Source organism: Micromesistius poutassou, assembly GCF_964030765.1.
Source record: "Micromesistius poutassou genome assembly, contig: SCAFFOLD_5083, whole genome shotgun sequence".
NCBI classification, from domain to species: Eukaryota; Metazoa; Chordata; class Actinopteri; order Gadiformes; family Gadidae; genus Micromesistius; species Micromesistius poutassou.
In genome coordinates, this window is record NW_028177427.1 from 1 (window position 1) to 17942 (window position 17942).

General features: G+C 48.7%; 1 long non-coding RNA gene and 1 pseudogene across 2 annotated transcripts; both read left to right on the forward strand.

The window, feature by feature from the left end:
* Positions 1 to 3701: 3701 nt before the first annotated feature.
* On the forward strand, positions 3702 to 5857 carry LOC311376144 (stonustoxin subunit beta-like; annotated as a pseudogene). The gene is made up of 3 exons (XR_014684297.1): positions 3702 to 3984; positions 4161 to 4207; positions 4943 to 5857. The product of XR_014684297.1 is annotated as a stonustoxin subunit beta-like (transcript).
* A 7245-nt stretch (positions 5858 to 13102) lies between these two features.
* On the forward strand, positions 13103 to 17752 carry LOC311376145. Its single transcript, XR_014643861.1, has 3 exons — positions 13103 to 13590; positions 13765 to 13811; positions 17649 to 17752. It is a non-coding gene; the product is annotated as an uncharacterized lncRNA (long non-coding RNA).
* The last annotated feature ends 190 nt before the right edge of the window (positions 17753 to 17942 follow it).

A 17942-nucleotide genomic window follows, 5' to 3' on the forward strand; every position in this document is an offset into this window, starting at 1 on the left:
AGGAGAGAGAGAGAGAGGAGAGAGATGAGAGAGAGAGAGAGAGAGAGAGAGAGAGAGAGAGCTCTTAATGAAGTCTACATCCACTCTGGGCGGTGGACGTTGTTGGACCTTTTCAAACCACACCTGATTAAAGATATGTTCATTAATGAGCGGCCCGTGGGTGTACTTTATTACGTTGATCATGCGATGAAATTGAACAAGTAAACAAAACCAATGTAATAATTGGAATGACCGTAAAAAAGAGCCTACGGTACATTAAGTAAATCTGTGTATTGTTTTTTTGTTAACAGGGACCATGTATAGAACAGGTTCTATACCAGGGTTAGCTGAACAGCTCACCTGGTAGGATATAGTTTGTGCGATAAACCACAGACCGAGATAGAATTCCCTTCAAACATTGTTTGAAGGACTAGTGCACCCCCTGGCGGTACAAGGAGGCATTACACTCGCTCACCCACCCACAAATATCGATCTTTACAAGGGTAGGTAGACTCTCTCTCTCTCTTCTCTCTCTCTCTCTCTCTCTCTCTCTTCTCTCTCTCTCTCTCTCTCTCTCTCATCTCTCTCTCTCTCTCTCTCTCTCTCTCTCTCATCTCTATTCATCAATTCAAAAAAGCTTTATTGACATGAGAAAGATACATTTGCATTGCCAAAGCTGGGGCCTCATGTACAAAGCTTGCTTACGCACAAAAAAGCTGCGTAAGCAACTTCTCACGCAAACGTTCGGATGTACAAAGACTGACTTGACGTGAGAAAGTGCGGTTCTCCACGCAAACTAAATGCCTGGCTTACGCACATTTCTGCTGCATTTTGTCAGTTGGCGGCACATAGAGGCAATGCAGCGCAACAACATGAGGCCTACGCGATCACGAGTCATGAAGTAATAAATATGAGGCGAGTTCAAAGTGGATTTGAACGTCGGAATGCGTGATCTTAAATGCGCTTCAATCATGCGTTATTGTTGTCGAGACGCATAATGTGACACTGTTGTTAGGCTAAACTTAACAGACCCATAAAACTAAATGTCAATATTGGAATTAAAAGGAGGCCCCAGCAATATTATTTTCAGTGATGGCTTGTTTATTAACGTTACATATTTTCCGGACCACGCATGACATATGATCTCTCTTCACACATTTGTTGTGAAATTCTTGACTGCAATATTATTATGTGATGTTGAGTGGAGTAAGCACAAGCCATTGTTACTTAAAATCAATCCATCAATGAACCAGTCGGCCAATTTCGAATTATGTACATATTATTGACACATTGGGTGTATGGATACAACCTATCGTCAGCATGCATCCAAACAAATGAGAATATAAAAGCATGCGCAAAATGTGGCAATAATCGATAGGTTGACAATGGCAGTGTTGGCCTTGTTAGAAGATGGTCGCATTCAAAATTAACGGGTGTTCCGCGACTATTATGATTTTTTGGACAAAAAAGAGCCGATCCAAATCACAGCTGCCACCCTTTGCTCAAATAGGGCGAGCTCCCAGACTCCGCCCCGCTGCCCTCTGACCCACGCTTCTTCCGGGGTCAGAGCAGAGACCTTTCTTTTTTACGTCCACCTTGATGTCCGACCACTTTTTTTTTAATGTCAGCCACAGTTCGGCTTTCGGCCCCAACCTCATTGACCAACTCTGGCAACGTTTTCCCACGCCAGTTTTTTTGCTTTTGTGCTGATTCCGGAGGAAAGAGAGCCAAACAAGATCTTATTTCTGGCCTCTACCTCCGAAATCAGCACTCACTCCACCTCGCATTCACTAAAGTTATTTTTTCTTCCTTTCTCCATGTTCTCCTTTCTCCTAACGAGTGCACTACTGCAGGTTTATTTATAAGAATTAGCATATTAAATGAGGGAGGAGACGGGTGGAGATGGAAATGGGTGGAGAGACGGGCTCGTGCATGTGCGCTCATTTCACGTTAATTGGGATGTACAAAGAGAATCTGCGTGAAATCGTGCTTACGCAAGGATTGATACATCCAGATTTATTTGTGCGCAGCAGCTTTCCAGATTTTGGCGTCCGCAAAGTTTTAGTCAGAAATCCACGCAAGTCTTTGTACATGAGGCCCCTGCTGTTCATTGGTCAGAATCGTTCTTTCTGGTCCCTGTGTGATTGATCCGGTTTGAAGCGGTGACGGTTGGTTCTGGTCCGTTTCAGGCGGTCATCGAGGAGGTACTGGAGGAGAGCCCATACTACGAAGGGACAGGAGCCAGGTGACCGTAGCCTAGGGTCAGAGAGGTCAAGGTCATCAACACATGTTCACTAGCCCTCCCCTCTGACCCTAGGCTCAGAGGTCAAGGTTATCAACACATGTTCACTAGCCCTCCCCTCTGACCCTAGGGTCAAAGGTCAAGGTCATCAACACATGTTCACTAGCCCTCCCCTCTGACCCTAGGGTCAAAGGTCAAGGTCATCAACACATGTTCACTAGCCCTCCCCTCTGACCCTAGGCTCAGAGGTCAAGGTCATCAACACATGTTCACTAGCCCTCCCCTCTGACCCTAGGCTCAGAGAGGTCAAGGTCATCAACACATGTTCACTAGCCCTTCCCTCTGACCCTAGGCTCAGAGGTCAAGGTCATCAACACATGTTCACTAGCCCTCCCCTCTGACCCTAGGGTCAAAGGTCAAGGTCATCAACACATGTTCACTAGCCCTCCCAAGAAGTTCACACCGCTCCGTTTAAAAGAGAACAAGCTCAATTTATAATTATTATTTGAATAATTACTATTATTAGTATTTTGATATGAAATGCAATCTATATAGACGTCCCAACATGGAGAGATGCTAGAGACTCAGACAATGCACCACACATTCGCAAACCCTGGAGCCAGACTACTGATAACATAGCACCCATAACTCCCAAGATATTCCTTGAGAACCCCTCGCACCTGATCAGGAGGAACACTGGGCACTCATAAATTGTATCGGTAAACAGAGACACAAGGTCAAGATGTGCGCACAGAGACACACACAAACATCTACCTTAAGCACACACACCTCGATAGGAGGAGAAACATAGCATAAGACTATACCACACAGATCATCTCCCACTCTTCTGAAGCACAACTTCCAAGGAGGCGAAGCTCCAGACGACCTCAGCGCTGATAGGGACTTAGAAATATTCGATCTCTCTTTATGTACCTGTATCACTTTCACCATTTTACTCAATAAATCCGAAGCCCTCGTGCTGATAGCATTTATCACCTCTCCGTCTCATTTTCTCTGGTCAAGTAGCTAGACAGACCGATTTTTCCCAACAGAGCATGCTTTTGCAAGTAGTTCGCCGCCCCTCCTGCCCATATGGACGGCCCGGTACAGAGCAACACTCTAATGGAATGAGTGGCTCAAGTCAGGCACACCTCGAATTTCTTGCAGTTGAGAGGGGGGGCGCTCGGAGGGGGTCTCACCCGGGGTGTAATTCAATGTAGAACCGCCACTGCCTACCATCCATCTGTGTCCATTCATGTGAACAGATTCACTCACTTTAAAAAGGTTTAAGTTAATGTTTTGAATGCATAGGGGGCAGTGCTTCATTTGAGCCGGAACACGCCGGAACATGATCCAGCACCTCCTGGGTCACTGAAAAATGAATCGCCTAAATGAAAAAAAACAATTACTGTTTGTGTGTTGAATGTGGTTTTCTGTCTAGTTAGTCTTTATTCCCCGTTGAAGTTCCACTAAAACACAGTTCCACTGTGTGTGTGTGTGTATGTGTGTGTGTGTGTGTGTGTGTGTGTGTGTGTGTGTGTGTGTGTGTGTGTGTGTGTGTGTGTGTGTGTGTGTGTGTGTGTGTGCAGGTTGTCTGGCTGCCTGGTCACACAGGAAGGCTGTGCTTCTCTGGCCTCAGCTCTGAGCTCCAACCCCTCCCATCTGAGAGAGCTGGACCTGAGCTACAATCACCCAGGAGACTCTGGAGCTGCGCTGCTCTCTGCTGGACTGGAGGATCCACGCTGGAGACTGGACACTCTCAGGTATGGAGAGGACAGCTCTCCACTCGGGGACAAAGTCTCCTACAGGGATTCAAGCCGCTGCTAGATGAAGCGGTTTGAAAAGGCAGCTGTAACTCATGTTGTGTAGAACGTGATGAGACAGCAGATGATGAAGGTGAATGTTTCAACATGCTGCTCTCACTTTGTTTCCCCCCCAGTGTGGAGCACGGTGGAGTGTGGAGGCTGAAACCAGCTCTAAAGAAGTGTAAGTGTCTGTTTGATTCATCACAACACACACTCACTATTGGGATGGAAAGTCCATCCACACAGCAGGAGGTGACGTCCGCTCATTCACATGAGGACTTGTGTATCCGTATGTGTAGCTATGTTTGCCTGTGTTGATGTGTGTCTAGTATGTTTGTGTAGGTGTGTGTACGTATGTGTACATGTCTATGTACTGTATGTATGGACCAGGTCTATGGTACCAACAGTTAGTTTCCAGCCTGTATGTGAGCTCAGCTGGTTCAGTCTGTTGTTTACACAGGTGGATCACAATGGATGTGTATTGGAACCTTTCAAAGTCGAATATCTTGAAAAGTATGTAGACTATAGCTTAGATATTACAGAGGATTAATCAGCTCATTGTGGTGAACGTTTTGATGTATAATATGTGTATGTCGTGTAAATATTGCGGGAGTAGATTCAGTGTATACATTTTTCATTGTTTTGACTGGGACAACCACTCACACACACATGGGATTTACATTTACGTTTAACTTAAAACATCTTATAAACAATATGCACTACTATTTCTAAAGCTATAGCACACTAGTCCACTATAGTAGCTATCATCTGATATGATTTAGTCTTTCTATGTAAATTTTTGTAGAGAAGATGAACGTGAAACAGGAAGAACAGTACTAGTGATGATGATGATGATGATGATGATGATGAAGATGCAGAAGGGTTCAGTAGCTCATCATGTCTTGTTCTCCGTCAGATGCCTGTGAACTCACACTGGACCCAAACACAGCCCACAGACGACTCTCTCTGTCTGAGGACAACAGAAAGGTGACGGGGGTCAGAGAGTACCAGTCGTATCCGGATCACCCAGAGAGATTTGACTCCCAGTACCAGGTGTTGTGTAGAGAGGCTCTGACTGGCCGCTGTTACTGGGAGGTAGAGAGGAAAGGACGTGTTGGTATAGCAGTGACATACAGAGGAATCACAAGGAGAGGGGGTGTTGACAGCAGGCTTGGAGGGAACAACAAGTCCTGGAGTCTTGATTATTATGATGATCGTTACTCTGCCCGGTACAACGGTAGAGAGACAGCCATACCTCTCCCCCCGCTGGCTCTACCAGAGTAGGAGTGTATCTGGACCGGCCTGCTGGCACTCTGTCCTTCTACAGAGTGTCCCCAGGTGGAGGAGGGTCCTCAGACACACTGACACACATCCACACCTTCAGGACCTCCTTCACCCAGGAGGACCTCCTCCCTGGGTTTGGGGTATGGGGGGACAGGGGGGGGGGGACCGGGTCAGCGTCTCTGTGTGAGTTATAGTCTCTCTCTCTCTCTCTCTCTCTCTCTCTCTCTCTCTCTCTCTCTCTCTCTCTCTCTCTCTCTCTCTCTCTCTCTCTCTCTCTCTCTCTCTCTCTCTCTCTCTCTGTGTAGGAAAAAAAAAAAGGATGGCCGGGACGGGCACACACATACACACATACACACATACACACACACACACACACACACACACACACACACACACACACAGAAACGCACACACACACGCACTGCTTTTTCGTCAGTCTCTAGGGCAGTTATAGTCTCTGTCTCGCTCTCTTTCTCTCGCATATTTCCCTCCCCCCCGTCTCCCCCTCCCCCCGTCTCCCTCTCCCCCTCCCCCCGTCTCCCTCTCCCCCTCCCCCCGTCTCCCTCTCCCCCTCCTCCCCCCTGTCTCCCTCTCCCCCTCCTCCCCCGTCTCCCTCTCCCCCTCCCCCCCGTCTCCCCCTCCCCCCGTCTCCCTCTCCCCCTCCCCCCGTCTCCCTCTCCCCCTCCCCCCCGTCTCCCTCTCCCCCTCCTCCCCCCCGTCTCCCTCTCCTCCTCCCCCCCGCTCACATCTGGATAACCACACGCCCTGCGGCGGCCAATCAGATCCCTGCTGAGTGTGTTGACATGGTGACAGAGGTGAGAGGGTTCACCGACCCACAGAAGGAGGAGTACTTTAAGAAGAGATTCAGAGAGGAGACGGTGGCCAGCACAATCATCTCCCACGTCAAGAAATCACAAAGCCTCCACATCATGTGTCACATCCCAGTCTTCTGTTGGATCACTGCTACAGTTCTGGAGGACTGCTTCAAAACATCCCAGAGAGAAGAAGAGACGCCCAAGACCGTGACTCAGATGTACAGCCACTTCCTGAGGGTTCAGTCCATACTGGGGAACAGGAAGTACCATGCTGAAACAGCTGAAACAGATCCACACTGGAGTTCAGAGAGCAAGGAGATCATTGGTTCTCTGGGAAAACTGCTACGAGTCAGACCTGGCAGCGTGTGGCATCGATATCAGAGCAGCCTCAGTGTACTCAGGAGTGTTCACCCAGATCTTTAAAGAGGAGTGTGGGCTGTACCAGGGCAAGGTCTTCTGCTTCGTCCATCTGAGCCTCCAGGAGTTTCTGGCTGCCCTTTATGTCTTTCAGTCCTTCATCAACACTGGGGTCAATCTGCTCTCAGAAGAACCACCAACCCCCAGGAAAGTTAAACTTGTCCTCTACAAGAGTGCTGTGGACAAGGCCTTACAGAGTGAGAACGGACACCTGGACTTGTTCCTCCGCTTCCTCCTAGGCCTCTCTCTGGAGACCAATCAGAATCTCCTACGAGGTCTGCTGGGAATTAAAGGAAGGGGCTCACAGACTAATCAGAATACAGTGTCTTACATCAAGAAGAAGATAGATGGAGATCTCTCTCCAGAGAGAAGCATCAATCTGTTCCACTGTCTGAATGAGCTGAACGACCGTTCTCTAGTGGAGCAGATCCAACAGTCCCTGACATCAGGAAGTCTCTCCACAGGATCTCTCTCTCCTGCTCAGTGGTCAGCTCTGGTCTTCATCTTACTGTCATCAGAAGAGGAGCTGGACGTGTTTGACCTGAAGAAATACTCTGCTTCAGAGGAGGGTCTTCTGAGGCTGCTGCCAGTGGTCAAAGCCTCCAAAACATCTCTGTAAGTTCACTAATAACATGTATTACAATACACACAACACTATATACATAAAATATAATATAATATATATATAACAGTGTTTCCCACAGACCAGGTAGCAATGTGTGGTGCCCCCCTGCAGGGTTGGCAACTTTTGGTTTTTGGCCGGAGTGAGACTCTGTAGAATTTTATAATGCTTACATTATAACAGGGTGGAATTGTTGACGGGGGCGGGGTAGTTGGATTGCGGGCGGACGGGATTGTTGTGTTGGATTGCGGGCGGACGGGATCATAATATAGAGAAAACTAGAATATAAAAGGTACAATAAAATACAAATCGTATCTGTACGTTCACTAATAACATGTATAACAATACACACAAGATAATATACATAAAACTAGATAATAAAAGTTATAATAACATAGGAAACATCTCTGTATGTTCAGTGATAACGTATTATATTACACACAAAATAATTAATACTAGGATATAAAAGCAGTAACAATTTATTTATTTAACATACATATTCCCCACTACTCACAGAGCCTGAGGTGAATCATTGTTTTATATAAACTACACGTGAACACTTGATGGGCAAAACAATCCAATGAGCATGACACATGATAGCAACACACCGCTAACCTTTATCTGAGCCAACACATGAATAACCAACCACCCTCCAGGTTGATGGAACAAACAGCCCAATGAGCACACCACATGATGCGTACATTATGAACACACCGCATGATACGTACATTACGAATATAGTTAACCCGTGTTCTAAACTAACACACACATAACCAGCTATTCTTCAGGTCAAGGCCTGAGCCGGAGGCCGGACGTCCCAACATGGAGAGATGCTAGAGACTCAGACAATGCACCACACATTCGCAAACCCTGGAGCCAGACTACTGATAACATAGCACCCATAACTCCCAAGATATTCCTTGGGAACCCCTCGCACCTGATCAGGAGGAACACTGGGCACTCATAAATTGTATCGGTAAGCAGAGACACAAGGTCAAGATGTGCGCACAGAGACACAAACATCTACCTTAAGCACACACACCTCGATAGGAGGAGAAACATAGCATAAGACTATACCACACAGATCATCTCCCTCTCACATTACGATGAAGCCCTCCTGGAATATGTGCAGGCCCTGACTCTGGCTTCCCGAGCACTGTACACGCAGGTCACCTCTCTCCCACCCCCCTCAGAGCCCCCGCCCGCGCTCGTCCTCCCCGGAGACTGGGTCTGGGCCAAGGTCCACAAAAGAAAGACCCTTCAGCCGAGGTGGGAGGGCCCCTATAAAGTACTTTTGGCTACACCCTTTTCTGTCTCCCTTGCAGGGAAGGGCGGCGCCCGCTGGCACCACCTGACCACCGTCCGCAAGGCCGACAACCCCAATGACCGCTCCCTCGCCGCCACCCAGCGCGACCTCGCCCAGCAGCACCATGAGGCCACCGCTGACGGCGCTCCAGGCCCGGACCAATAGACATTGCGCCTTCGGCATGATGGCGCTGACCTGGGCTCTGCTGGGTTTCCTGATCCTGTGGGGCCTTGAGCTCCATCGCTTCTCCCCGGCCAGAGCCTTCACCACCGAACCCCCGTCCACAATGCTGCCGTCCACCCCGGAATCCCCGACCCAGGGTCCACAACGCCGCAAGAGACAAACCCCCCAGCTGGCCATCAAGTCCCCTAATGACCCCTGCCTCGCCAAATACGGTGGGTTATCCCTGACCTATACATACGGTTCCTACGCTGCCTTTTCCTTCCGCCTATGCGACATCATCCAGTGCGTTGGCGGGCCTGCAGCCTGGGTGGGGTACGACGTCTACATCTGCGATGCCCCGAAGGGCTCCTTCGCGGGGGTCCAAGGCAACGGAGTAATGGTATCCGCCGAAAATAAAGGTTGGTGTCGGGGATGGGGCAATGTACTATGGATGACGGGGCGGCACCGGAATCACTATGTCACTAACCGCACTAAGACTCTCCACAGGCCTGACGCAACTGCCGCGCTACAGGCTAACGGCTTCCTCGCGGGAGGCAACGGCGGGGTCTCCCTCACCCTCCGGAACGTCACCAGCAACCCCTACCAAGAGTGGGGCCGCCCCACGCTCGGGTCGACTCGGGCGTGCGGCGTAGACACTGACTCTGCCTATCTTGTTTTCGGTGTGTCTCATTCTGGCGCTGACACAATGTCCTTGTTAAAGATTAATTTCAGGCATGCCCCCGTTGCGCCCGCCACACCATCCCCCATAACCAACGCGACGTCTCCTATGCCCCCCGTCCGACCCTTGATCACTCGCGATGGCCCGGTTACGGTTTTTGATTTGGATGCCGTGGGGCACCTCCCCACCCATGACTCTATCGCGCTCGCGACCGGCTACACCGACGACAACGCGTGGCTCAATTGGATCGCTGCTACGGTCAGATTCCAGGGCCTGTCCGACTGCGTAGCCTGTGCGTCGGCCCGCCCCCATCTCGTCTCGACCCCGGTACTGTTTAATTTCGTCAGCGACCCCATCGGTTCTCATTGCATGCTTGCCCTGTTTACGACCCTCTCCCCGGCGGGGTGCGGCCTCCTTAGCTCTCTATTTCCCCCCGGCCTTAATGACTCACTTCCCCCGGTGTACTCCCCTGGGGGGTCGACCCACTCGTGCATTTCGAGGGTCGGAAAGGTAAACGTCGGGGCGGTTCCACCGTCGTGGTGCCACTCCGACACGAATGTCACACTTTGGTCCAACATGACCAACCCTTGCGTAGGACGTCAGGACCTATTCTGGTCCTGTGACGAGTATACCCTTAGACTGACTCTCCCGGCCCACTGGTCCGGTACCTGCATTATTGTACGCCTACTGATGCCCGTCACGCTCTTTACCCGGGGCTTGCAAGGCCCCGGCAATCACACTACCTCGCACAATCACACTACCTCGCGTGACCGTCGCTCCACCGCGCTGACCGACCACTTTGACCTGTCCAAGAACACGCCCACATACATGGATGCCATAGGCATTCCCCGGGGCGTGCCAAACAAATTCAAGTTGGCTGATCAAATAGCCGCGGGTTTCGAGAACATGCCTATTATCGCTGCTATAATCCCCATCACCCCCAACAAAAACGTCGATCGCATTAACTACATCCACTATAACGTCCAGCGCCTATCTAATCTAACTCGCGACGCGGTGGAGGGGCTGGCCTCGCAGCTGGCCGCCACCTCCCTGATGGCGTATCAAAACCGTCTTGCGCTGGACATGCTGCTAGCCGAGAAAGGGGGGGTCTGTTCGATGTTTGGGGCTCAATGCTGCACATTCATTCCCAACAACACGGCCCCTGACGGGTCGGTGACAAGGGCGCTGGCCGGACTTCGGGCTCTTTCCGTCCAGATGGCCGAGGACTCCGGAGTTGATAACCCGATGGAGAAATGGATGACGGACATCTTTGGTAAGTGGAAGGGTCTCCTCATGGCCGTCTTGTCATCCTTGGCCTGTTTCCTCGGAATTGTGGTCTGCTGTGGGTGCTGCTGCATCCCCTGCGCCCGTACCCTCTGCTCACGCCTCATCACCACGGCCCTCGAGAAGGAGAAAGACCAGCCCCCGCCCTACTCCAACCCAGCCCCCCTCATGCCCCTACTGGACCTGCCTGCCCAGCTTCCCCACGACGATCTGGCAGACCAGTCAGTCCCGGCGGGCTTTGTCGGTGACTACGACTACATCTACCCCTCCCCCCCGCCCTCCGCCCCCACCTTCGACTACGTCCCTGGCGACCCGGACATCTTCCCGTGAGGTGCTGCTGGCCTCCCCGGTGACGAGGCCCCGCCTTCCTGTTTCCGTCCCTACCCCACCCCCTGGCCCCCACCCTGCCTGTGATGTGCTAGTAACCTCTCCAGGAGGGTGGCCCCGTTTCCCGCCCCCGTCCACGACATGGCCACTCCTCCCGCTGGATGAGCCCACGCCGCCCGGACCTGGGTCTGCATTCCGATACCGGGGGCCCGGCCCGTTCCCTTATGGCTTGAGGGCGCCCCTGGCTGTATTTGCTTTTACACGCCGCACTATGTTTAGCCGCTCCTACATCTACACTTGTGCCTTTTTTGAATTATTTCAGTGATTTGTCTTTATCCCACACCGCACTACACCGCACACAGGTACTGATGATGTTGTTATGGGTTGATTCCGTTTGTTATGATGTTCCCCGCTGGATTGCTTATGTTCACCGGGATAGCGCCCTGCCGGGACATCGAATAAACGGGTCGTAAACTAGTATGGGGGTGGTACCGCCCATACTCCCATGTGGCTCCCAGGCAGGGTCTAACGACTGATTTCCCCGCCGCTCTTTTGTTCTTTGTTGTTTGTCTCAATGCTGTTTGATTGTTGCGGTTGTTTGGAGTTGTTTTTACGTTAGTATGTTGTCTACTTTATGTCGGTTGATGTTTTGATGTTGTTTACTGTCGGTTTTGTGATTCTGTGTGTTTGTTTGGCGGTTGTTGGATGCTTTTTTACGTTTGTTTTTGGCTGTGTGTTTGTTTGGTGGTTGTTGGATGCTTTTTTACATTTGTTTTTTGGTTGTTTGGTTTGTTTACGTGTTGTTGTTGTTTTTTCCATGTGTTTGGCTGTTTTTGTTTACGGGTTCGTTTATGTTGTGTGTATTTCCTTTTTTGCTTTCTGTTTATTTAGCTTTGCACGTTCACATATTTTGTGTAATCTTGTCACGGGGTACTCGCCTTCTGTGGCCGGGGTGGATGCCACCCCCTAGGTGGGGTGTGTATGGCATACTCATGTCCAAAGCATGGGTAGCGTTTCTCCCACGTGGTTCCCCATACGCCCGGTCAGGCGAGTAATTGGTGCCCCGTCCTCGGTGTTCACTATTTTTGTATTGAGGTCTGTTACTTATCCGCTGTTTTAGCTTGTAGGCGCTGAGGTCCCACCCTTCATATCCCCAGTAGGTGAAGTCGCCTGGCGGCGACTTGAGGGGGATATGATGGGCAAAACAATCCAATGAGCATGACACATGATAGCAACACACCGCTAACCTTTATCTGAGCCAACACATGAATAACCAACCACCCTCCAGGTAGATGGAACAAACAGCCCAATGAGCACACCACATGATGCGTACATTATGAACACACCGCATGATACGTACATTACGAATATAGTTAACCCGTGTTCTAAACTAACACACACATAACCAGCTATTCTTCAGGTCAAGGCCTGAGCCGGAGGCCGGACGTCCCAACATGGAGAGATGCTAGAGACTCAGACAATGCACCACACATTCGCAAACCCTGGAGCCAGACTACTGATAACATAGCACCCATAACTCCCAAGATATTCCTTGAGAACCCCTCGCACCTGATCAGGAGGAACACTGGGCACTCATAAATTGTATCGGTAAACAGAGACACAAGGTCAAGATGTGCGCACAGAGACACACACAAACATCTACCTTAAGCACACACACCTCGATAGGAGGAGAAACATAGCATAAGACTATACCACACAGATCATCTCCCACTCTTCTGAAGCACAACTTCCAAGGAGGCGAAGCTCCAGACGACCTCAGCGCTGATAGGGACTTAGAAATATTCGATCTCTCTTTATGTACCTGTATCACTTTCACCATTTTACTCAATAAATCCGAAGCCCTCGTGCTGATAGCATTTATCACCTCTCCGTCTCATTTTCTCTGGTCAAGTAGCTAGACAGACCGATTTTTCCCAACAGAGCATGCTTTTGCAAGTAGTTCGCCGCCCCTCCTGCCCATATGGACGGCCCGGTACAGAGCAACACTCTAATGGAATGAGTGGCTCAAGTCAGGCACACCTCGAATTTCTTGCAGTTGAGAGGGGGGGCGCTCGGAGGGGGTCTCACCCGGGGTGTAATTCAATGTAGAACCGCCACTGCCTACCATCCATCTGTGTCCATTCATGTGAACAGATTCACTCACTTTAAAAAGGTTTAAGTTAATGTTTTGAATGCATAGGGGGCAGTGCTTCATTTGAGCCGGAACACGCCGGAACATGTTCCAGCACCTCCTGGGTCACTGAAAAATGAATCGCCTAAATGAAAAAAAACAATTACTGTTTGTGTGTTGAATGTGGTTTTCTGTCTAGTTAGTCTTTATTCCCCGTTGAAGTTCCACTAAAACACAGTTCCACTGTGTGTGTGTGTGTGTGTGTGTGTGTGTGTGTGTGTGTGTGTGTGTGTGTGTGTGTGTGTGTGTGTGTGTGTGTGTGTGTGTGTGTGTGTGTGTGTGTGTGTGTGTGTGTGTGTGCAGGTTGTCTGGCTGCCTGGTCACACAGGAAGGCTGTGCTTCTCTGGCCTCAGCTCTGAGCTCCAACCCCTCCCATCTGAGAGAGCTGGACCTGAGCTACAATCACCCAGGAGACTCTGGAGCTGCGCTGCTCTCTGCTGGACTGGAGGATCCACGCTGGAGACTGGACACTCTCAGGTATGGAGAGGACAGCTCACCACTCAGGGACAAAGTCTCCTACAGGGATTCAAGCCGCTGCTAGATGAAGTGGTGAAAAGGCAGCTGTCACTCATGTTGTGTAGAACGTGATGAGACAGCAGATGATGAAGGTGAATGTTTCAACATGCTGCTCTCACTTTGTTTCCCCCCCAGTGTGGAGCACGGTGGAGTGTGGAGGCTGAAACCAGTTCCACAGAGGTGTAAGTGTCTGTTTGATTCATCACAACACACACTCACTATTGGGATGGAAAGTCCATCCACACAGCAGGAGGTGACGTCCGCTCATTCACATGAGGACTTGTGTATCCGTATGTGTAGCTATGTTTGCCTGTGTTGATGTGTGTCTAGTATGTTTGTGTAGGTGTGTGTACGTATGTGTACATGTCTATGTACTGTATGTATGGACCAGGTCTATGGTACCAACAGTTAGTTTCCAGCCTGTATGTGAGCTCAGCTGGTTCAGTCTGTTGTTTACACAGGTGGATCACAATGGATGTGTATTGGAACCTTTCAAAGTCGAATATCTTGAAAAGTATGTAGAGTATAGCTTAGATATTACAGAGGATTAATCAGCTCATTGTGGTGAACGTTTTGATGTATAATATGTGTATGTCGTGTAAATATTGCGGGAGTAGATTCAGTGTACACATTTTTCAGTGTTTTGACTGGGACAACCACTCACACACACATGGGATTTACATTTACGTTTAACTTAAAACATCTTATAAACAATATGCATTACTATTTCTAAAGCTATAGCACACTAGTCCACTATAGTAGCTATCATCTGATATGATTTAGTCTTTCTATGTTCATTTTTGTAGAGAAGATGAACGTGAAACAGGAAGAACAGTACTAGTGATGAAGATGAGGATGAAGACCAGTTCAGTAGCAGTAGTAGTAGGTGATGGACAGGGATTGTTTATGAAGAACGCCAACGCCTCCCCCTCGGCCAGAGAGGCGGGGTTTGGCAATGTAACTGTAATTGGAAGGAGTGGCTTGATTGAGAGCGTAGAAGTCCAGGGGCTGTTGCCATGTTTCACAGAGGAGGAGCAGATCCATGTTATTGTCCAGTAGCAGTTCAGATATAACGGCTGATTTGTTGGAGATGGAGATGGATGGGGGGGCAGGGGAGGGGGAACGGAGGTTAGTGAGGTTGGCAGTACGGCAGGTGGGGGTGACGGGGGGGCGAGAGTTAGTCCAGAGTGAGGGGATGGGTGAGCCATGGGGGAGGTGTTGGTTGCGAGAGGGGCCAGAACCTGGATGGATGTAGCGGCGTCGGCGGAGGATTCCGGCTGTGCTGGCTGCAGGGGCAGCAGCAGCAGAGAGACGATGGTTATTGTTGAGGCGGTGAAGGTCAGCGGCGGTGTAGCTGAGTGGGCCAGAAGTTGGTGGAGTAGAGGAGAGAGTCCTAAGAGTCTGGAGTAGCAGGAGTGATAATCCAAGGTGGAGACGAGACATGACGGCGGATGAAAGAAGGCCGGGTAGTATATTGGTGGTGGCTAGTAGCTGATTGGCTAGAAGCAGGGAGGCAGTGAGTTGTGTGTTGTTGTGTAAGACTTGTGTGGATTTCTGACTAAAACTTTGCGGACGCCAAAATCTGGAAAGCTGATGCTCACAAAAAAATCTGGATGTATCAATCCTTGCGTAAGCACGATTTCACACAGATTCTCTTTGTACATCCCAATTAACGTGAAATTGAGCGCACATGCACGAGCCCGTCTCTCCACCCATTTCCATCTCCACCCGTCTCCTCCCTCATTTAATATGCTAATTTGTATAAATAAACCTGCAGTAGTGCGCTCGTTAGGAGAAAGGAGAAAATGGAGAAAGGAAGAAAAAATAACTTTAGTGAATGCGAGGTGGAGGTGCTGATTTCGGAGGTAGAGGCCAGAAATAAGATCTTGTTTGGCTCTCTTTCCTCCGGAATCAGCACCAAAAGCAAAAAGCTGGCGTGGGAAAACGTTGCCAGGTCGATCAATGAGGTTGGGGCCGAAAGCCGAACTGTGGCTGACATTTAAAAAAGTGGTCGGACAACGTCCACTATTGTAGTCCACTATTGTAGTCCACTATTGTAGTCCACTATTGTAGTCCACTATTGTAGTCCATTGTTGTAGTCCACTATTGTAGTCCACTATTGTAGTCCACTATTGTAGTCCATGAGGGAGAGAGAGAGGCCGTTTCTCAATTTGCGTTCTCGTCTGTACTTGTGTACTTTGCGTTCTCGTGAAACGTCATCAGTCGTAGCCCAAGTACTGTTCCAATTCCAAGTACGCATCAAGTCAAGTACAGTCGTAAAACCCGTGTGTGTTCTCCATGCGTTCTTAAACTGGCCGTTCCACCGAGGACGCATCGGAGGTGACTTGTGTGGACTTGGACCGTTAAATATCCCAGGATGCATTTCGCATTCCCATGTTTTAAAATATTAGTATGTAAGCTATAATAATAGGCAATATATAGGAACATTTGACATATAACAAAAATGTAGGCCTATTCATTCAAAATATTGACATACTATTTTAAAATTAAAGAGGCTGGGGTTTTGTTTAATATAATTTGTTTTTATTGTATAAGTCGCTGATAGAGGAAACCCATCACAACGGCAACGAAAATCTTGGTCGGATCCATCCGATCGTGTGTGTGTGTGTGTGTGTGTGTGTGTGTGTGTGTGTGTGTGTGTGTGTGTGTGTGTGTGTGTGTGTGTGTGTGTGTGTGTGTGTGTGTGTGTTCTAATAGAGTCATTTCTCGCTCATTCGTTATTATTATTATATCAATAGTCTACTCTCCAACTACATAGCCAGTTAGGCACGCGCATCTGTACCCTACATATAAAAAGTTGTGTGAATAGCTTATACACACGATAAGCATATCTTTTCATTTATATTCATTCAAAATATTGACATACTATTTTAAAATGAAAGAGGCTGGGGTTTAGTTTTATATCATTAGTTTAAATTGTTCAGTAGTGTATGCCTACATGAGGCCGTAAAGCAGTTAACAGAGCTGAGGTGGTGACGTCACAGGTGCGTACTCGCGTCCTCGGAAGTCTGTACTTGGAAGTCTGGACTTGCCAAGTACGCACTTCCAAGTCCGCGAGTCCGTAGTTTGCGTACTTGGTATTGAGAAACGGCCAGAGACTAACAAAGACCACACTACCCTCCACCACGTGACTTTAACCAGACTCCTCCAGAGTGCTGTGATGTCCACTGATTGCTCAACGAGCAACAGCTGAGGCAAACGGCTAGAGTGAGACCAACTGAGAACGAATCCGGAGTGAAACTAAAACTGTGATTCTGAAAAAAGTATAAATGATATCGAAATTCTGATCAAATATTATTGAAGATACAAATGTGTAGATTTGTTTAATAGTTTGAATGATGGTAAACGGTTGAATTTTGACCAAGTTATGATGTCTTAAGTGGATGAAGAGGATGAAACATGAATCGTGTGTGTGTGTGTGTGTGTGTGTGTGTGTGTGTGTGTGTGTGTGTGTGTGTGTGTGTGTGTGTGTGTGTGTGTGTGTGTGTGTGTGTGTGTGTGTGTGTGTGTGTGTGTGTGTGTGTGTGTGTGTGTGGAGAATGGCGGAGCTATTGCGTGTGTAGAAGAAGAAGAAAAGTAAGAAAGTATGTAGACTATAGCTTAAATATTACAGAGGATTAATCAGCTCATCATGATGAACGTTTTGATGTATAATATGTGTATGTTGTGTAAATACTGCGGGAGTAGATTCAGTGTATACATTTTTCATTGTTTTGACTGGGACAACCACTCACACACACATGGGATTTACATTTACGTTTAACTAAAACATCTTATAAACAATATGCACTACTATTTCTAAAGCTATAGCACACTAGTCCACTATAGTAGCTATCATCTGATATGATTTAGTCTTTCTATGTAAATTTTTGTAGAGAAGATGAACGTGAAACAGGAAGAACAGTACTAGTGATGATGATGATGATGATGATGATGATGATGATGATGATGAAGATGCAGAAGGGTTCAGTAGCTCATCATGTCTTGTTCTCCGTCAGATGCCTGTGAACTCACACTGGACCCAAACACAGCCCACAGACGACTCTCTCTGTCTGAGGACAACAGAAATGTGACGCAGGTCAGAGAGGACCAGTCGTATCCGATCACCCAGAGAGATTTGACTCCCAGTACCAGGTGTTGTGTAGAGAGGCTCTGACTGGCCGCTGTTACTGGGAGGTAGAGAGGAAAGGAGATGTTGAGATAGCAGTGACATACAGAGGAATCACAAGGAGAGGAGGGGGTGGTGACAGCGCGCTTGGACGGAACAACAAGTCCTGGAGGCTTGAGTGTTA